The following is a 22,487-nucleotide window of genomic DNA, read 5'->3' as shown; positions in this document are numbered from 1 at the left end:
CTCAAGAATTACCCCCAAATATGATGCCATATGAAAGGAGTGAATGAAAATAGGCATAGTAGGCTGATTTACTGATATATTTACCATCAAAATTTGTAATAACCCTGATGGCACAAGTAGCTGAACCTAAAAATGGCTCAAATTGCTCTGAGCACTAAGGGACTTGACATCTGTGGTCATCAGTCCCCTAGAACTTAGAACTACTTAAACCTAACTAACCTAAGGACATCACACACATCCATACCCGAGGCAGGATTCGAACCTGCGACTGTAGCGGTCATGCAGTTCCAGACTGAAGCGCCTAGAACTGCACAGCCACACCAGCCGGCAGCTGAACCTAAACATTTCAGCAGATCATCAATGTGTTTCTTACAATTTAATTTCTCATCACTCAGAAATTTTGAATATTGTGCCTTAGCAACAGGTTTCTGTACAAAACTTATATTTATCGATTGTATTACACCATTTACTGTACAAAAGTGTATATACTAATATTCTCAAAATTTAGTAAGAGTCCATTTACAGAGAAGCACTTAATAGTTACCAAGCGAGGTGGCGCAGTGGTTAAACACTGGACTCGCATTCGGGAGGACGACGGTTCAATCCCGCGTCCGGCCATCCTGATTTAGGTTTTCCACGATTTCCCTAAATCACTCTAGGCAAATGCTGGGATGGTTCCTTTCAAAGGGCACGGCCGACTTCCTTCCCCGTCCTTCCCTAATCTGGCGAGACCGATGACCTTGCTGTCTGGTCTCCTTCCCCAAAACAACCCAACCCCAACTTAATAGTTTTCTGAAAGACATTATCTACAATTTCCTCAGCTAATTCTTGTTTGTTGGGTGTGATTACTATACTTGTATCATCAGCAAAAATAACTAAATTTACATCTTCATCAATACAGAGTGGCATGTCATTACGATATACGGGGTGTTACAAAAAGGTACCGCCAAATTTAAGGAAACATTCCTCACACACAAATAAAGAAAAGATGTTATGAGGACATGTGTCCGGAAACGCTTAATTTCCATGTTAGAGCTCATTTTAGTTTCGTCAGTATGTACTGTACTTCCTCGATTCACTGCCAGTTGGCCCAATTGAAGGAAGGTAATGTTGACTTCGGTGCTTGTGTTGACATGCGACTCATTTTCTACAGTACTAGCATCAAGCTCATCAGTACATAGCATCAACAGGTTAGTGTTCATCACTAACGTGGTTTTGCAGTCAGTGCAATGTTTACAAATTCGGAGTTGGCAGATGCCCATTTGATGTATGGATTAGCACGGGGCAATAGCCGTGGCGTGGTACGTTTGTATCGAAACAGATTTCCAGAACGAAGGTGTCCCGACAGGAAGACGTTCGAAGCAATTGATCGACGTCTTAGGGAGCACGGAACATTCCAGCCTATTACTCGCGACTGGGGAAGACCTAGAACGACGAGGACACCTGCAATGGACGAGGCCACTCTTTGTGCAGTTGACGATAACCCTAATGTCAGCGACAGAGACGTTGCTGCTGTACAAGGTAACGTTGACCACGTCACTGTGTGGAGAGTGCTACGGGAGAACCAGTTGTTTCCGTACCATGTACAGCATGTGCAGGCACTATCAGCAGCTGATTGGCCTCCACGGGTACACTTCTGCGAATGGTTCATCCAACAATGTGTCAATCCTCATTTCAGTGCAAATTTTCTCTTTACGGATGAGGCTTCATTCCAACGTGATCAAACTGTAAATTTTCACAATCAACATGTGTGGGCTGACGAGAATCCGTACGCAATTGTGCAATCACGTCGTCAACGCAGATTTTCTGTGAACGTTAGGGGCAGGCATTGTTGGTGATGTCTTGATTGGGCCCCATGTTCTTCCACCTACGTTCAATGGAACACGTTATGATGATTTCATACTGGATACTCTACCTGTGCGGCTAGAACATGTGCCTTTACATGTACGACACAACATGCACGATGGAGCTCCTGCACATTTCAGTCGAAGTGTTCGTACACTTCTCAACAACAGATTCGGTGACCGATGGATTGGTAGAGGCGGACCAATTCCATGGCCTCCACGCTCTCCTGACCTCAACCCTCTTGACTTTCATTTATGGGGGCATTTGAAAGCTCTTGTCTACGCAACCCTGGTACCAAATGTAGAGACTCTTCGTGCTCGTATTGTGGACGGCTGTGATACAATACGCCATTCTCCAGGGCTGCATCAGCGTATCAGGGACTCCATGCGACGGAGGGTGGATGCATGTATCCTTGCTAACGGAGGACATTTTGAACAGTTCCTGTAACAAAGTGTTTGAAGTCACGCTGGTACGTTCTGTTGCTGTGTGTTTCCATTTTATGATTAATGTGATTTGAAAAGAAGTAATAAAATGAGCTCTAACGTGGAAAGTAAGCGTTTCCGGACACATGTCCACATAACATATTTTCTTTCTTTGTGTGTGAGGAATGTTTCCTGAAAGTTTGGCCGTACCTTTTTGTAACACCCTGTTGTTGTTGTTGTGGTCCTCAGTCCTGAGACTGGTTTGATGCAGCTCTCCATGCTACTCTATCCTGTGCAAGCTTCTTCATCTCCCAGTACCTACTGCAAACTACATCCTTATGAATCTGCTTAGTGTATTCATCTCTTGGTCTCCCTCTACGATTTTTACCCTCCACGCTGCCCTCCAATGCTAAATTTGTGATCCCTTGATGCCTCAAAAGATGTCCTACCAACCGATCCCTTCTTCTGGTCAAGTTGTGCCACAAACTTCTCTTCTCCTCAATCCTATTCAATAGCTCCTCATTAGTTACATGATCTACCCACCTTATCTTCAGCATTCTTCTGTAGCACCACGTTTCGAAAGCTTCTATTCTCTTCTTGTCCAAACTAGTTATCGTCCATGTTTCACTTCCATACATGGCTACACTCCATACAAATACTTTCAGAAACGACTTCCTGACACTTAAATCTGTACTCGATGTTAACAAATTTCTCTTCTTGGGAAACGCTTTCCTTGCCATTGCCAGTCTACATTTTATATCCTCTCTACTTCGACCATCATCGGTTATTTTACTCCCTAAATGGCAAAACTCCTTTACTACTTTAAGTGTCTCATTTCCTAATCTAATTCCCTCAGCATCACCCGACTTAATTCGACTACATTCCATTATCCTCGTTTTGCTTTTGTTGATGTTCATCTTATATCCTCCTTTCAAGACACTGTCCATTACGTTCAACTGCTCTTCCAAGTCCTTTGCTGTCTCTGACAGAATTACAATGTCATCAGCGAACCTCAAAGTTTTTACTTCTTCTCCATGAATTTTAATACCTACTCCGAATTTTTCTTTTGTTTCCTTTACTGCTTGCTCAATATACAGATTGAATAACATCGGGGAGAGGCTACAACCCTGTCTCACACCTTTCGCAACCACTGCTTCCCTTTCATGCCCCTCGACTCTTATAACTACCATCTGGTTTCTGTACAAATTGTAAATAGCCTTTCGCTCCCTATATTTTACCCCTGCCACCTTCAGAATTTGAAAGAGAGTATTCCAGTCAACATTGTCAAAAGCTTTCTCTGAGTCTACAAATGCTAGAAATGTAGGTTTGCCTTTTCTTAATCTTTCTTCTAAGATAAGTCGTAAGGTCAGTATTGCCTCACGTGTTCCAACATTTCTACGGAATCCAAACTGATCTTCCCCAAGGTAGGCTTCTACCAGTTTTTCCATTCGTCTGTAAAGAATTCGCGTTAGTATTTTGCAGCTGTGACTTATTAAACTGATAGTTCGGTAATTTTCACATCTGTCAACATCTGCTTTCTTTGGGATTGGAATTATTATATTCTTCTTGAAGTCTGAGGGTATTTCGCATGTCTCATACATCGTGCTCACCAGATGGTAGAGTTTTGTCATGACTGGCTCTCCCGAGGCCATCAGTAGTTCTAATGGAATGTTGTCTACTCCTGGGGCCTTGTTTCGACTCAGGTCTTTCAGTGCTCTGTCAAACTCTTCACGCAGTATCTTATCTCCCATTTCGTCTTCATCTACATCCTCTTCCATTTCCATAATATTGTCCTCAAGTACATCGCCCTTGTATAAACCCTCTATATACTCCTTCCACCTTTCCGCCTTCCCTTCTTTGCTTAGAACTGGGTTGCTATCTGAGCTCTTGATATTCATACAAGTGGTTCTCTACTCTCCAAAGGTCTCTTTAGTTTTCCTGCAGGCAGTATCTATCTTACGCCTAGTGAGATAAGCCTCTACATCCTTACATTTGTCCTCTAGCCATCCCTGCTTAGCCATTTTGCACTTCCTGTCGATCTCATTTTTGAGACGTTTGTACTCCTTTTTGCCTGTTTCATTTTTATATTTTCTCCTTTCATCAATTAAATTCAATATTTCTTCTGTTACCCAAGGATTTCTATTAGCCCTTGTCTTTTTACCTACTTGATCCTCTGCTGCCTTCACTACTTCATCCCTCAGAGCTACCCATTCTTCTTCTACTGTATTTCCTTCCCCCAATCCTGTCAATTGTTCCCTTATGCTCTCCCTGAAATTCTCTACAACCTCTGGTTCTTTCAGTTTATCCAGGTCCCATCTCCTTAAATTCCCCCCTTTTTGCAGTTTCTTCAGTTTCAATCTGCAGTTCATAACCAATAGATTGTGGTCAGAATCCACACCTGCCCCAGGAAATGTCTTACAATTTAAAATCTGGTTCCTAAATCTCTGTCTTACCATTATATAATCTATCTGATACCTTTTAGTATCTCCAGGATTCTTCCAGGTATACAACCTTCTTTTATGATTCTTGAACCAAGTGTTAGCTATGATTAAGTTATGCTCTGTGCAAAATTCTACAAGGCGGCTTCCTCTTTCATTCCTTCCCCCCAGTCCATATTCACCCACTATGTTTCCTTCTCTCCCTTTTCCTACTGACGAATTCCAGCCACCCATGACTATTAAATTTTCGTCTCCTTTCACTACCTGAATAATATCTTTTATCTCGTCATACATTTCATCTATTTCTTCATCATCTGCAGAGCTAGTCGGCAACACCCTGTATTAATAATAATGACAGCTTTCGGGCGATTATAAGCCCATCTTCAGGTGAACAAGAGCGATGAGGCGTACACTGGACACCAGGCTGCAGGCTGGTGACAGATGCACGGGAAGGCGAGATACCGTATCTCGATTTTACCCTGCAGCCTGTTGCCCAGTGTGTGGCGGCTAAGCGCCTCATTTGAGGTAATTAAAGAAATGTTGTTCTCAGAATTACATTTTCACGTAATTTTTTGCATTTAAAGTAAGCATTTCGAGATTATATAAAAAATAAGTGCTTTGTTGATGTAAGCAATTACTGAAACGCGATTTTAACACGTGTGTATTGAAACAAGAAGACCGTGATTGCTTTGGAGGACGTACGGCTCTCGTGATAGTAGTTAGGTATAATAACAACTGACAGGCCGTACGATTCCATACAAATATATTTTATTGTCCTACAAGGTACAAACCATGTTGTCACAAACATTGATCAGAGCGAGGTCCAGAGAGGCTAATTGAGCTCCACAGACTAAAGAGACTGCACATGTTCAATATTTATTGACAGTATTAGTTTCTCAAATCTTCAGTATAATATCACACTGTCAATAACAGTGACAAAAATTGTCAGTTGATAACGCAATTTTACAAGGTTAGGATGTCGAATACCCAAAAGAAAGCGTGTACTGCAGTTATATTAGCTATCGCTTGCAACCAACAGAAAACAGCGAGAATGAGGAAATGGGTCCGAGATTGGTTGAAAAAACCAGCGACTGGTCACATGTTAATTTACTGACTGAAATCAGAATTATGGACCCAAAAGATAATAAATTATTTTACGATGAGTTCTGCTTCGTACGACAAGCTAGTAGTCTTGATACGAGATAAAATAGAGAAGCAAAATACGTCAATGAGAGAGGCAATCGCATTCGACAAGAAATTGCGCGTTAGACAGGTTACTCTAATGCTCTAGTTTAGTTCTGTAATATAAGAAAGTACAATTAGTAAAATTCTATGGAAACCTGTGAACTAATTATATGTGCCTGTTACAGACCTGTGGAGACAATTAACGTAAAACTTTTTTATGCTTTGTGATCATTTGGTGAAACAGACATTATTTCGCAGACCTGTTACTAGTCACTGCAGATATATGACGTATTTTACGAAATGGGAGCGTTTTTCAAATCTGCTATGTACCACAACGGTCTATACTATATTTTCAAATTAATGAATCAAGCACTGTAATACAGAATCCTCTGTTAACAGTACTAAAGTGGCACATGCAATGTTTTCCTTGCATATGCCTATTAAAATTCTTTTGTATTAAAAAACTTCTTAAAATTGAATTTGTGGTATGATACACACAACGGTGAATTGAAAAAAAATAATAATAATAAACAGTGCTCACTACGCCGCGTGGCTGGTTTCTGAAGCTCTTTCAACATATCAATGGAATTGTTAAATCGTCAAGATTTGACTTCACACGTTAAGTATGGATTGACAATAATTAGAATATTTTGAGGTCCATCAATGCTGTTTATCATTATTTATACTATTGACAATTCATCCATAAGCGACCTCAGAGGGTCAATATATTGACAGTTTGACAATACTATTGAATATGTGTGGCCCCCTACATATATCTGTGTACTGTCTGTAATTATCGTTATCACTACCTTTTGCGGCGCATGAGATGTTACTTGTTGGATGTCAGCTGTATTTTATTGATCCAAGAAGTCACAATATGGTACAATTTGTACATATTATGTAGGGCAGTTGGATGTTGTGCGCTAATTTGGGGGCGTGTATGTAACTTGTCAGTCCATAAGCACGTTTAGTAAAGGATATATTGATACTGAACGATTGTATGGTACGCTGAAAGTAGTGTCGATTTTCCAGTGGATATCTCACGCAGGTACGGGCCTTTAGTTTCGTACTTATCTTTTAAAAACCATAGTGAATAACGATATGAACATTTATTTGTGTTTATAAGCAGGCATATTTTGTATGACATAGAGTTTTGTGCGTCTCTCCTGTTTATAGTGTGCCGGGATCGCTTTGGGCAGACGAGAATATCTGCGCCGCGCCTTGAACTGTCAAAAAAGTATTTTTTGAAGTGCCTGTACATGTTAGAAATGTAGATCTCTTGCACAAATATGCTTATTTATAAACATTGGTGCTTGTAACATGTAATGTATTCAGTTTTTCGTATTGCAGCACAAAGTAGACTGGTTTGTAAATGCAGTGAAAATATTGCTGAATACCATCTTTAATAGTTTTAACATACCTTTTTTTTTTAATTTATTGGCTTTCGATACACGCTCATACAGGCATCTCAACACTGGAAATACGATTTACATTTTGTTTTGACAATGCATAGTGTCATCTCGCTACTTGAATTGTTATCTCACTTGCAATGTAGTGTTCTTCTTCATTGAGGTTATGTCTACTATATCATTGTGAACTCCCGTCATTTCCAGACATAGCACACTGTGGTGTATCTTGCATTCGTAAAATCTCGGTGCCCCATTTATTATGTTAATTAGTAAAATGTTTCATGTGCGGTTTAAGTTAATGGCTTTAACACGCAGTTTATTGTTTAAACGGGTGCAGACGTGTTGCTTCTTGGTTCCAGTTTCAGGGTTCCCATCAATGCGTGGCTTTTTTGTTAATCTGATGGACATTATTTGAATTAACCCATTTTAATGTAAAAATTGAATGTAAATTAATCTTAGTCAGCACTGAAACATATTGTTATTAGTTTGTAACAAATGTTTTGTCTCTTCTGCTCTATTATTGAGCCTTCCACAATTTGCAGACCTATTGTCTCCACTCTGTACAAACAGTCATTCTACCAACGTATCTATCTTGATGTGATAGACGCGTTTCCTTAGCTACAGGTTTTCACCATTATTTACTTCTGAATATTTACAGTTTTCGCCTAACATTGAGAATCTGTGATTCTGCCGCCTCATTGTGCTGTGCGTCTTTTTTAAACTGTTTTCTACGTTAGTTCAAGAATGGACTTACTCGCAGCAGGTTTCTGAACAATAAATACTTTGTGTATATGTGTGGCATTGCCCCAGAAAATTATTCCATATGATATCAGTTAATGAAAGTACACAGATTAACTTAATTATCTAAAGCTTTTTTAGACAAAAATAAGAAATTACACTTACAGTGAATGTTGCTAAACTCAAGTGACTGGGAAGATCTAGTATTTTATGTGATTTCCAGTGAGGATGGTGAGAGCTTCAGTGATGGAAAAACTCAGGACTGGATTGAGGATTTCAAAGCCCATAGAACCAAATACGTAAGCTCTGAAAGTAATCTCTACTAGGCCTATACTGAAAGGAAATAATTGGAGGCGTAAGAGGTAACAACTCCCCTAATAGTTGAGGCACTAAATTGTTGATAGGCACATAAACAAGACTGGCTTGTTTATGTCTGTTTTCTACTTAGTACCTAAGATATTCATTGAGATGTTATCTTTATTGCTTATGATATTTATGTTGTGATCAGATCGTTCCATTACTGCACTTGAAGGAAATGTGATTGGGCAGTAACTAATATTTCTCTGAGACCTCACAGGCAACGATTGTTGTATTTAGAGATGTGACAATTATGGGTAATAGTTGTGAACTGCAGAACGACTTACAGATTTGATTTCTGTGGTAGGGGAAAAAAAAAAAAAAAAAAACAATGAAAGCAAATACACACTAAGATAAAAAAAAATGACACACTATGAAGCAGTTACACACAGGTTTGTTACAAACTGATATTTGTAGAGGCATTGACGGAAAATGCGAAGTTATACACTTTCAGCATGCAGCTGGCAAGGGTAGTAAAGAGGAGACATGCCAATTCCATAGTATACAATCTTTGCGATTTTCATTCTGTGTTCGATGCAAAGTAACTAGGCCTCGCAGACAGTCACCTGAACAATGTATGCAGATGTCAACATTTGAGAGAGGACATGTAGTAGGGGACAAAAAACGAGTTACTGGTATTTGATTAGGAGTGATGCTACTGTTCAATGATGTTGGCAGGAATGCATCAACCATGGCTGAAAACAGACTCAAGAAGGATACAGTTGACCCAGAGAGATGACAGAAATTGACATCTGAGCGATCGTGAGAGAGGTACTCAGAGTCCCGAAATCATGAATCTGATGTCCAGCTTGTGCTTCAAAGATCATGAGGACCATTGGTAGACAGCTCACAGAGTGGTACCAGAGCTCACTACTGTTGACTTCTGTACACCAACAAGCCAACAGTGGTGCCGGGCACATTTGACTAGGACTCTCATGGACTTGAGTAGAATAGTCTTTAGTGATGAGTCCCATTTCAAATTGAGTCCTGATGACCATCGAAGATGTGTCTTCAGACAAGTGGTGGAATACCAACCTGACTGTTGACCACCACAAGGTCTGACAACCAGGAGTGATGGTCTGATGTGCAATTTCATTTCATAGCATGATCACTTTGGTTGTCATTGCACCCTTACAGTATAGAAGTACGTCAAAGATATTCTGTGCCCTGTTTTGTTGGTCTTCATGGCAAGCCATCCTGACCTTAAATTTCAGCAAGGTAATGCCCACCCACACACGGTGAGAGTTTCTACTGCTTGTCTTTGTGCTTGGTAGACCCTGCCATGGCCAGCAAGGTTGCCAGATCTGTCCCCAGTTGAGAATATTTGGAACATGTATGGGCATGGCTCCCCAACCAACTCAGGATTCTGAAGATCTAACACTTCAGTTAGAATTTGGCACCACATTCCTCAGGATGACATCAACAACTGTATCAATGCAAACCAAGCCAGGTAACTGCTTGCATAAGGGCCAAACATGGATCAATGTGTTATTGACTTGCACAATTTATGAAGTTATTTCTCTTGAGTAAATCATCCGATTTTTCTGAAATTTTAATCATTTGTTTGCTTGTACATGTCTGTCACATCCGTCAATTTCCTCTCCATTGGGATAATTCCTTCGTGGTACTTTTTTTTAAAAAAAGAGTGTATAATGTAATTTATGATGGCTGACAACTTTAAGTCATTTAAATGGTCTTGATGAACAGATATTAGATATTACTGTCCACAGAAACTTGGTAGAATCACCAAGTATCACTAATTGTGTGGAAAGCTAAGATCCATTGTGCAAATGTTCAGAAAATGTAAATCTTTTTTTGAAGGATTGTTTACAAAAATCTTGGGTATTGTCACTTGGGGACAGAAGTGTTAATGGAAAGAATAGAGAAGGTTCAAGGAAGAGTGTCATATCCAGCAATTGATTTGTTTTTAAAAAAATAAGAATGTCATAAATTCGTTTCACATCACACTCTTCCATGATTGGTAATATTATTTTTGGATGTCTCTTACTGTTGTAGCCACTGGTTTACAACCATGGTTGTTAGCCCTAGAGGTTTTTCTCAACTGCCCCTAAGCTCGGAAACAGACACTGACCAAAGGCCACTCAAACTGGCGGCAGCCTCCTTTGGATTTTGATTTCTGTGTTGGTCTGTGCATGATATTTTATTTCCCATCTACCCTGCAGAACTGCAGGGCCTTCCCTACCCGCCAACTAAGGATCCATTTGGTAGGGCACAGAAACCGACTGGGCTTATTACTTTATTACATTAGAGTTTTCACCAAAGACAGTCTTAAGGTCAGGTTAATGCAGTCGCATTTTCTCACTAGCTATAAGGTTCTGTATCAGTTTTTATATGTGAATATTAAATAGATGAAGTACCTGTTGACAGAACTTAAAATGCCGAGTCTTTTGTTCCTGGAATAGATGGTATGGTGTCTACATATTGCAACATTTGTGGTAAGAGCCTGTCATGTAAGAACGTATGAACTGCTGCCAACCTGTTCTGAAGATTGTGTAGGCAGGTGCAGCAGACATCCCATGAACAAGCTGTGCATTTTATCGGCAGAGAAACTTACTGATTTTCATCCCATGTCTGATTTTTGTGAAATAATGAAAGCCATTTGTCTGTGGAGGAGAATTGCCAAATACAGTTATCTGAGGTCCAATTCCTACTCACATGTATTAAAATATTTCAGGCTTTCATGCAGTGCTCAGTGGGGAAACCCATCATTTCATGTTCATAGCTTCAGTGAAGGCACAGCTCACGTCCTTGTTTGCTACTGACTGAAGTAAAATTCCGTTTTTGCCTGTTGATGATGATGATGATGATGATGATTTTTTACCCTCCACACTGTCCTCCAATGCCAAATTTGTGATCCCTTAGAACATGTCCTACCAACCGGTCCCTTCTTCTTGTCAAGTAGTGGCACAAACTCCTCTTCTCCCCAATTCTGTTCAATACCTCCTCATTAGTTATGTGATCTAGCCATCTAATCTTCAGTATTCTTCTGTAGCACCGCATTTCGAAAGCTTGTATTCTCCTTTTGTCGAAACTATTTATCGTCCATGTTTCACTTCCATACATGGCTACATTCCATACAAATACTTTCAAAAACGACTTCCTGACACTTAAATCTATACTTCATGTTAAAAAATTTCTCTTCTTCAGAAACGCTTTCCTTGCCATTGCCAGTCTACATTTTATGTCCTCCCTACTACGACCATAGTCAGTTATTTTGCTCCCCAAATAGCAAAACTCGTTTACTGCTTTAAGTGTCTCATTTCCTAATCTAATTCCCTCAGCATCACCTGACTTAATTTGACTACATTCCATTATCCACGTTTTGCTTTTGTTGCTGTTCATCTTATATTCTCTTTCAAGACTCTGTCCTTTCCATTCAACTGCTCTTCCAAGTACTTTGCTGTCTCTGACAGAATTACAGTGTCATCGGCGAATCAAAGTTTTTATTTCTTCTCCATGGATTTTAATACCTACTCCTAATTTTTCTTTTGTATCCTTTACTGCTTGCTCAATATACAGATTGAATAACATCGGGGAGAGGCTACAGCCCTGTCTCACTCCCTTCCCAACCACTGCTTCCCTTTCATGCCCCTCGACTCTAATAACTGCCATCTGGTTTTTGTACAAATTGTAAATAGCCTTTTGCTCCCTGTATTTTACCCCTGCCACCTTTAGAATTTGAAAGAGAGTATTTCAGTTAACATTGTCAAAAGCTTTCTCTAAGTCTACAAATGCTAGAAATGTAGGTTTGCCTTTCCTTAATCTTTCTTCTAAGATAAGTCGTAGGGTCAGTATTGCCTCACGTGTTCCAACTTTCCTACGGAATCCAAATTGATCTTCCCCGAGGTTGGCTTCTACAAGTTTTTCCATTTGTCTGTAAAGAATTATGTTAGTATTTTTCAGCTGTGACTTATTAAACTATAGTTTGGTAATTTTCACATCTGTCAACACCTGCTTTCTTTGGGATTGGAATTACTATATTCTTCTTGAGGTCTGAGCGTATTTCGCCTGTCTCACACATCTTGCTCACCAGATGGTAAAGTTTTGTCAGGACTGGCTCTCCCAAGGCCGTCAGTAGTTCTAATGGAGTGTTGTCTGCTCCTGGGGCCTTGTTTCGACTCGGGTCTTTCAGTGCTCTGTCAAATTCTTCACGCAGTATCGTATCTCCCATTTCATCTTCATGTACATTCTCTTCCATTTCCATAATATTGTCCTCAAGTACATCGCCCCTGTATAGATCCTCTATATACTCCTTCCACCTTTCTGCTTTCCCTTCTTTGCTTAGAACTGGGTTTCCATCTGAGCTCTTGATATTCATACAAGTGGTTCTCTTTTCTCTAAAGGTCTCTTTTAATTTTTCTGTAGGCAGTATCTATCTTAACCCTAGTGAGATAAGCCTCTACATCCTTACATTTGTCCTCTAGCCATCCCTGCGTAGCCATTTTGCACTTCCTGTCGATCTCATTTTTGAGACGTTTGTATTCCTTTTTGCCTGCTTCATTTACTGCATTTTTATATTTTCTCCTTTCATCAATTAAATTCAGTATTTCTTCTGTTACCCAAGGATTTCTACTAGCCCTCGTCTTTTTACCTACTTGATCTTCTGCTGCCTTCACTACTTCATCCCTCAGAGCTACCCATTCTTCTTCTACTGTATTTCTTTCCCCCGTTCCTGTCAATTGTTCCCTTATGCTCACCCTGAAATTCTGTACAACCTCTGATCTAGTCAGTTTATCCAGGTCCCATCTCCTTAAATTCCCACCTTTTTGCAGTTTCTTCAGTTTTAATCTATAGTTCATAACCAATAGATTGTAGTCAGTCCACATCTGCCTCTGGAAATGTCTTACAGTTTAAAATCTGGTTCCTAAATCTCTGTCTTACCATTATATAGTCTATCTCATACCTTCTAGTATCTCCAGGGTTCTTCCATGTATACAACCTTCTTTCATGATTCTTGACCCAAGTGTTAGCTATGATTAAGTTATGCTCTGTGCAAAGTTCTGCCAGACGGCTTCCTCTTTCATTTCTTCCCGCCAATCCATATTCACCTACTATGTTTCCTTCTCTCCCCTTTCCTACTCCTGAATTCAAGTCACCCATGACTATTAAATTTTCGTCTCCCTTCACTACCTGAATAATTTTTTATCTCATCATACATTTCATCAATTTCTTCTTCATCTGCAGAGCTAGTTGGCATATAAACTTGTACTACTATAGTAGGTGTGGGCTTCGTGTCTATCTTGGCCACAATAATGCGTTCTCTATGCTGTTTGTAGTAGCTTACCTGTACTCCTATTTTTTTAATTGTTATTAAACCTACTCCTGCATTACCCCTATTTGATTTTGTATTTATAACCCAGTATTCACCTGACCAAAAGTCTTGTTCCTCCTGTCTCCGAATTTCACGAATTCCCGCTATATCTAACTTTGACCTATCCATTTCCCTTTTTAAATATTCTAACCTACCTACCCGATTAAGGGATCTGACATTCCACGCTCCGATCCGTAGGATGCCAGTTTTCTTTCTGCTGATAACATCGTCCTCTTGAGTAGTCCCCACCTGGAGATCTGAATGGGGGACTATTTTACCTCCGGAATATAGAGATATGAAGTAATATGTTTTCTTTTCAAAACTTGAGTGCAACTGGCCATTGTTCAAGGATGTGGAACTGAATGGTGTCTGTATTCCGATGCTGAAAAAAATAAAAATGTACTAGTGCACCATGGGGTGATAGCAGTAGTGGACAACAACAACAGACAACAGAAAATGTCTGGGGCAGTAGTTTAGCACTCACTTCCAAGAAACTCTAAACCCTGCCCCATTCTCCTTGCAGTATCACTCAGGCCCTGAATTCCTCAACACATTGCCTCTCCAATGCTACGACTTTCTTAAGTCAAACCTTGAAATATGATACTGTCTCGTTGGTATCCTCCTTGCATCATCCACTATCCAATTGTGACCATCTGTTGGCCTCCTGATTTCTCTAACGTGCTAGTCAAATTTTATGGCATTCCAAAGCCATTATTCCAATCCAAAGTCCCGCTGTAAATTTGCTCTGTGCAGCCACCCATTACCACCTACTCCAGCCTCACTGCTGGTAAATCTGGTAATATCAAAGTTAGAACAACTTGCCAAACCGTGCATGTTGTTTGTCAGCTAGCCCATAGCCACTGCACAGTATTTTATGCAAACAAGCACCACTAAACTGGCTGAGCACATGAATGGGCATAGAGGAACTGTACGCCTTGCGGACACCCAGCACCAAGTTGCTGGAAGTGCCTTCCAGCATAACACAAAGGACTTGGGTGCCTTCTACACCACATGGTGCGATTCTTTCACCCAATACTAGTGTCCCTGAAATCCAGAGAGGGGAACTTGCCCTCCAATGCATTCTTGCATCCCAACCCCTTCTTGGACTTAACTTTTGTTAATATATTACCCCTGCCCTTTTTTCACCTTTTTGTTAATAAATTTTTATCTATTTTGTCTCATTTCTTTTATTGCTTTCACTTATTATCTTCCTTCTCCTCCCTCCTCTCATTCTCATTATTGTTATTACTATAGCTTTTTCTTCTAGTGTGTAATTGCACTATTCATTTGTCTTCCTCAAATCCATCTTTGCATGCTACTCTCACTGATTGAAGCTGGCACAGTGTGTACCAATGTACTGTCTTTGTTCACTTCCTCTCTCTTACACCTCTAACTTCAGCTTACTCTCCTCATCTGTGCAACAGGTGGGTCTGTCTCTTCTTGAGGTCTCAGTGATCTGCTCATCCTTTTTAACCTTACCTAACCAATTCCTCTCTCCTCCCTTGCGAAGGAACTAATAGTTTTGAAAGCTGTTGTGGGAATTTTTATTCTGTGTGGTGTCTACTCTAAAACTTATTGTAGATGACTCTTCTAACAGTTAGGCATAATGGCAACATTCATATGATAAATTTAGCCCCTTATGAAGTTTGTTGTCTACAATCAATAACATTTCAAAAATAGTGGTAACATTCATAAATGTAATACGGGAAGAAGAAATAACATACAGTATCCATAACCAGCTTTAGTGTGATGCTGAAAGAAATGAGATATACAGCTGGTGTCAGTTAGCTATATATAGCCTAATATTTGCTGTTGGTAATGTTGCAGCTTCTTGAGTGTCATAATATGCGGAGAGAGGACGACGATTGAAATTCTCTACATTACTATCACTTTTAAACAGTAACTGGCATCCAGGTTTTCCTTTCTGTGAAACTGGTCTATGCTGATTGAAAAATTTACCAATAAGTCAATGGTTTAACAACATACTTAGCAGTCATTCACCTCTCTTCTTTTATTAGATGAATGTATGTATACTTGTAGGTGTGACTTACCAAACGAAAGCGCTGGCACGTCGATAGACACACAAACAAACACAAATATACACACAAAATTCTAGCTTTTGCAACCAACGGTTGCTTCGTCAGGAAAGAGGGAAAGATGAAAGGATGTGGGTTTTAAAGGAGAGGGTAAGGAGTCATTCCAATCCCGGGAGCGGAAAGACTTACCTTAGGGGGAAAGAAGGACGGGTATACACTCGCGCGCGCGCGCGCACACATATCCATCCACACATATACAGACACAAGCAGACATATTAAAAGGCAAAGAGTTTGGGCAGAGATGTCAGTCGAGGCGGAAGTGCAGAGGCAAAGATGTTGTTGAATGACAGGTGAGGTATGAGTGGCGGCAACTTGAAATTAGTGGAGATTGAGGCCTGGTGGATAATGGGAAGAGAGGATATATTGAAGAGCAAGTTCCCATCTCCGGAGTTCGGATAGGTTGGTGTTAGTGGGAAGTATCCAGATAACCCGGACGGTGTAACACTGTGCCAAGATGTGCTGGCCATGCACCAAGGCATGTTTAGCCACAGGGTGATACTCATTACCAACAAACACTATCTGCCTGTGTCCATTGATGCGAATGGACAGTTTGTTGCTGGTCATTCCCACATAGAATGCATCACAGTGTAGGCAGGTCAGTTGGTAAATCACGTGGGTGCTTTCACGCGTGGCTCTGCCTTTGATCGTGTACACCTTCCGGGTTACAGAACTGGAGTAGGTGGTGGTGGGAGGGTGCATGGGACAGGGTTTACACCGGGGGCAGTTACAAGGGTAGGAGCCAGAGGGTAGGGAAGAAGGTTTGGGGATTTCATAGGGATGAACTAAGAGGTTACGAAGGTTAGGTGGACGGCGGAAAGACACTCTTGGTGGAGTGGGGAGGAATATTTTTCCCACGTGGAATGTTTCACTCTATTATATACTTGTAGGTGTGTTGATATGTTGTATATTTTATATCCTTCCTGAAAGGTTATTAAGGTTCCAGATATCAAAAGTCTTGCAATACTGACTTATGTGACAAGCATTTGTGTTCTGTACAAGTTTTTGCGATCTAGTCTTGTTTAAAGTATTCATTCCCTATAATTCCAATGTAAGAGTGTGCTCACTCCTTCCACCCCTTTATCCAGTCAAGAATTTGTATTGTGCTAGACTTTAAACCAAAGATTCAATTTTTAGAATCCAGCTGAGCTGAAATTGAAGTATTGATAGTAACTGTTTAGGTTAAGTTGTGCATCTTAATCCAATACATACATATTTTATACTTATTTTTTATGCTTCTATTTTTCCCATCTATTTATCAAAAGATTATTAAAAATAACCACTCACCACATTCTGGATTGGACAGTCATGTAAACAAGATTTAGAGAGATGGGGGAGAGGGTAAGTGAGGGAGGGGCCTTATTGTTACTCATTGTTTTGCTTGTTTTCCAGTCAGATCTTGTCAGTATTGTATTAATACCATGGAAGTTAGAAATTTCCAAATATTGCTTAGAGTGCAATGACAGTGGTCTGCTGTTTTCAAGCATATAGTGAATTACTGCTATTTCTGAATAGTTGAAGTTCCTTTGACTGAAAGCTGCTACTATGCTACTAGCAGTAGTGTTAGATTAACTCCCCTGAATAAGGTACCTGACCTGGGCAAAGTATTTACGGTACCCCATTCCTCTCATTACACGCTGCTTCTCTGATAGGTTTAGTTGCTCAGTTCAAGGAAAACGGTTTCTGGAGACAGCTGTGAAAACTAAAATGATCAACCTTTTATTATTTTCATAGAAGGGGGTGGAGGAAACAAACCTGTACAAAATAAAACGCAAAACTAATGAACAACTGTATTTATTGACCACTAAACATACTAATTCTATCTTTTTTAGTAATGTGTATCTACAGTACAATTAACTGATAGATGTAGTTTGCGTGGGAACTGTCCATATAATTATGCTTTTAGGATACAATGCTAAGGGAAGCCATTTGGTATTTTCAGTTACAGGGGAAATAGGAGGTATCAGTAAAATGTTCAGAATGAGTTTTGATTGTGCAGTTGAGTTTGAGATGATCTGAAACTTCCAGGCAGGTTAAAGCCATGTGACACACCAGTCTTGAACCTGGGTGCTTTGCCTTTCATGGGCAAGTACTCTATCAACTAAGGTCTCCAGACACAAATGCATGTCTCCCCAATATTCTTTCTCTGGGAGTGCTAGTCTCACATCAAATGCAAGAGAACTTCTGTGAAATTTGATGTTAGGAGATGGGTACTAGCTGAAGCAAAGTTGTGAGGTTGGATTGCAAGTCATGCTTGGATAGCCCAGGTAGTAGAGAACTTTTGCATGAAAGGCAAGGATCCCAGGTTCGATTTCTGGTCCGGCAACAGTTATTATCTGCCAGGAAGTTTCAAAACAGTAAAATAGGTTTTAGATTCCATAAAAAATGGCTGTGGATATGCTTGCCGTTAATTAATATCCATTACTTGTTGTGGCTTTCTTCAAACTGATATTGGATTTAAACGTCTGTCTGTGTGGCATGGCAGGATACAAGTTTGGTTTATGAAGATAACACACACACACACACACACACACACACACACACACACACACACACACACACCTCTGTTACAGTTACACAGTGCCAGCTGAACACCCAATCCTGGGACTGCAGTTCAGCAAGTAGACTGGGGTGAGGGGTTGTGTCTAGAGATCTAAAACTGAATGAGTACAACTCTAAATGTTGAGGGTCAGATACATTACAAATCAAGGTGCTGCTGTTAGGTCAATGCTAAATCACATTCCTTTTTTCCCCACTTCAGTTCTGGGTGTGTGAAGAGCCTGAGAATAATGGCACTGCAGTCACTTCCCACTTGTTGAGCGCTTCTCTCTTACTGAAGCCAGCTAGACTGAGACTAGTTGCGACTTAGTACGGGGGTTGAGTGCATGACCATGTTGCTGTAAATTAGCACTGACATGATGAAATAACTGGTTGTTTGGGTCAGATGACCTCTAACGAAGCTGTGTTTTGTGAGACCAGGAGGGTTTAAAACAAAAGTTAAGAGATGCATTGTATACAGTTGCAAATGTGTTTCATTAGAGAAGAGTGGATAGTCCACACTTTGCATGATAAACATACAAAGTTAAATCAATGTAAAAAACATGGACATGTTATTGTTTTCACCTCTAACATGAAAAAAAGTATGTGCTCCATGCGAAGGAAAACTGGGCACAAAGTGATGTTACTGTTATGTCCCTGGAACCAAAAAGGACGCTATATATAAAATCAGGTCAACCTGTGTTTATGGGCTAATAGTGAGCAATGTAGTTCATCATTCATTTCTGTAACTTTTTTGTAGACTACTGTAAGTTTATTTCACTAGTTAATCACCATTTAGAATATACACTTTGCTTCTGGTACAGTTATCATAGAATTAGTAATGTGTTGAAAGTTTGTGTGTTAGACATTCTCATACTAGAGATTAAATATTAAAATATAAAATTACAGCAATTTTCGAAAAGTTTTATACATATACATTCAAATATACATATAAACATGTGAATGTAAACAAACACACACACACACACACACACACACACACACACACACACACACACACACACACACAAATGTGTGTATGTATAAACAGAACAATATTCACTGCTAAATGATCAGTGTATTGGTGTGGTGTATAATAATTGTCATGCCCAATAGTTTCGTATGTAACAGTAATGCCACGAGTGCTGAGTTATACTTGCGAACTCATGTACCCACTTTCCTTTCTACACTGGTGTTTTCCACTTGAACCTGACAACAGATACAAGTGACGAGTTTTAAGTTAAATGACGAGTGATGGAGATGACAGAGTCCGGAGATGACACTGTAAGACCCACTGGCGAGTTTAAAGTGAGTATACAGAACTCATTTCTGATCTCAAGTTTTGTTGGGTGGGTTTGGAGGAAGGAGAAAAGAAGTGGGAAGCAGGCGGCAAGGTGGCTGGATGACAGCTCAGAGGAAGGCAGCAAGTGTGTGGGATAGGAATGTGGGAGGAAGAAGCAACAAGTACACATCATAGCAGTGCAACATGGGGCCACTGGAGCCAGTGAGTTCATACTGAGCACAATGACAATTTTATGGAGTGGCTTGGGAGTGGGTGACGGGACAGAGAAAGAGGAAACTGATGGGTGGAGAGTGTGGGTGCAGTGGGTTAGTGGAGATTTGAGGGCAGGAGGATTACTGTAATGAAGGATGTTTCACAAGGGTATCTCTCGTCTCCGTAGTTCAGAAAAGTTCGTGCAGATGGAAGGGTTCCAGGTGGGATGGAATGTGAAGCAGCCATTGAACTTGATACTTTTATGCTTAGTGGCACGCACCATCAGTAAGAGGTAGACACTGGGAGGAAGTCATTTTAACTAGGCTGCATATTGGGCACTGCCTTTGTAGCCATCGTCATTTGACAATTGGCGCTACCCCACCACTTCGTATACATTGTGGCCAAGTTTTATCTCTCTTCCACTTCATGACGGAATGCCCATTTTTTAACCGTTTACATTCCCATTTGGGTTTGCTGTCTGAGTTATCGGCTGTTTTAGCAAATGACACACGGGCTATCGACCACATTTTACTTTTTATCTGCCAAAGCAATATGGCGAAGGCCATTTAATATTTAGCTTTGGACCTCCGTTTCTGTATGGTGTCTTTTTTAGCCGTGTTTCCACATGCCTGTTTTAGGCGTCTTCTCTTATGTCAATTGGGACTGACATATAGTCGTTTTTTAACTCCTCTTCGTGTTCTATAGTTTTGAATTGGACGCATATGACCCCAGTTGTTTTTTGCACCCTAAAAGCAAAACAAAACCCAACAGGTGGTAGACTCAGCTCTGGACCACAGTTTGGCAGTGGCCAGTCATGCTGGTGGACAGTTGGCTGATGGTCATGCCCACATAAAATGTTGTGGAGAAATTGCAGTGGAGGTGGTATGACATGGCTGCTTTCACAGGTAGCCCTGTTACTGATAGCCTGTGATAGGAGTAGGATGCGCTTGCTGAATGAATTGGGCAGGTCTGGGTTTTCTACAGGGAATGACCCCTTTAGCTAGTGGTTGGGTATTGTGATAGGCATAGGGATGGATTGGGATATGTTGTAGACTGGGTAGGCAGTAGAATACAACCTAGGAGGTGTGGGAAGAACTGTAGGTAGGATGTCACTGATTTCCAGGTATGATGATAGATAATTAATCGAAGCCGTGGCGAAGATGGGAAATCTGTTTGTGGACTAGGCTTGGGGGACACTGCCTGTCTTTGAAGGTTTTTCAGAGACCATTGGCATTCTGGGCAAGAGAACACAGGTGGCCAGTCTATATAGGAGTAATTTTTTGGTGTGGAAGGGGTGACAGTTGTCACACTGCAGGTATTGTTGGATGTTTGTACATATCAAGAGTTTGGCTTATTTCAGTGGGAGTACTGTAAAGAGCTACAATGTGGTGTCCAGGATTGTTGGACTTACAGGACAGGTTCAGCAGCAGTTTTTGACTGCTTCCTGGTGATGCTGTAGTGTATGGGAAGATGTCTTCACTGTGTGATTGTAGGATGATACAAGATGATCTAGACAAAATTTCTAGTTGGTGTGATGAATGGCAGCTTGCTATAAATGTAGAAAAACATAAGTCAATGCAGATAAGTACAAAAAACAGTCTAGTAATGTTCAAATATAGTGATAGCAGTTTGCTGGTCGACACAGTCCCCTCGATTAAGTCCCCCCTGCGGGTTCGGGGGTAAGAATAGGCCCGCGGTATTCCTGCCTGTCGTAAGAGGCGACTAAAAGGAGTCTCAAACGTTTTGGCCTTCTGTGATGGTCCCCTCTTGGGTTTGACCTATTTTTTTTTCCAAATTTCCGTTGTTAGTGCGTGCCATTTGGGGAAGGACACGTTACGTGGTGTTTTTCTATTGGTCCATCTTGCTCCACCATCTTGCATGTTACCTATTGTCGTGTGGGGGGGGGACTACGCCCAACATCTTCTGGGTTGTCTCCTTCTCGCCTTCTGCACACTCTTCTTCTTAGCGCCCACGACAACTGTGGACCCTTTCAACACCTAAAATCCAGCACGGTAGCCAGTCCGTTGTGGTGGGGTCGTCATGTACCCTCTTGGTGGTAGCCCCCTGACCACGCAGGGATCGCACTACAGATGCCAGAGCTGTTTCCTCCCCATGCATGCCAAGGAGTATGTGCCCATCTTGTCTGGGGCACGGGGACTCCGGGCAACGGGATATCGGCCAGGTCCCCATTGCTTTGGCTGGGTGGCACCCTTGGGGAGAGCCCTCGTTCGGAGTAGGTGTCATCTGGGCGGATGTGGCGCAATGAAGCGCAATAAATCACACCAAGCTGGTGGTCGCACGGCCACCAGCGTCTCTAAGCGAGGTAGAGTCGACTTCGATGCTGCGCAATATGACCCTCAGACGTTCCCCTCGTTGGCTGCGCCATGGGAGGGACGCCGATCTAGTGCCAAGCGGGAGCCTTACGTACCACAATACCTTGTCTGCAGCAGGGCTGATGGTGACTCCTTTCTTCCGACGAAGCCTCTGTTTTTTTGGAACACCTGGAGGATAAGTTTGGGGAAGTGGCAGGGTTGTCAAAAATGAGGAATGGGTCCATCCTCCTCAAGACGTCCTCCCCAGCCCAGTCACGAGCGTTGCTCTTGTGTGATAAGCTGGGTGACGTCCCTGTTACCGT

The 22,487-nt window shown here is 41.1% G+C and overlaps 1 protein-coding gene across 2 annotated transcripts in view; it reads left to right on the top strand.

Annotated features, from left to right (window-relative positions):
• Positions 1-6,494: 6,494 nt before the first annotated feature.
• Positions 6,495-22,487, top strand: part of LOC126412078 (dynein regulatory complex subunit 6-like) — a 39,172-nt gene continuing 23,179 nt past the window's right edge. Inside the window, exons 1-2 of one of the 2 annotated variants that reach the window (XM_050081483.1) lie at positions 6,495-6,938; positions 8,261-8,399. The gene's annotated coding sequence lies outside the window, so the exon portion shown is untranslated. The remainder of the gene's footprint in view (positions 6,939-8,260; positions 8,400-22,487) is intronic. The other variant, XM_050081482.1, reaches the window with a different exon arrangement.

The sequence above is a fragment of the Schistocerca serialis genome, chromosome 7 (assembly GCF_023864345.2).
Source record: "Schistocerca serialis cubense isolate TAMUIC-IGC-003099 chromosome 7, iqSchSeri2.2, whole genome shotgun sequence".
NCBI lineage: Eukaryota > Metazoa > Arthropoda > Insecta > Orthoptera > Acrididae > Schistocerca > Schistocerca serialis.
The sequence above is the reverse complement of the archived record's forward strand: the minus strand, read 5'-3'. Positions and strand labels throughout refer to the sequence as shown.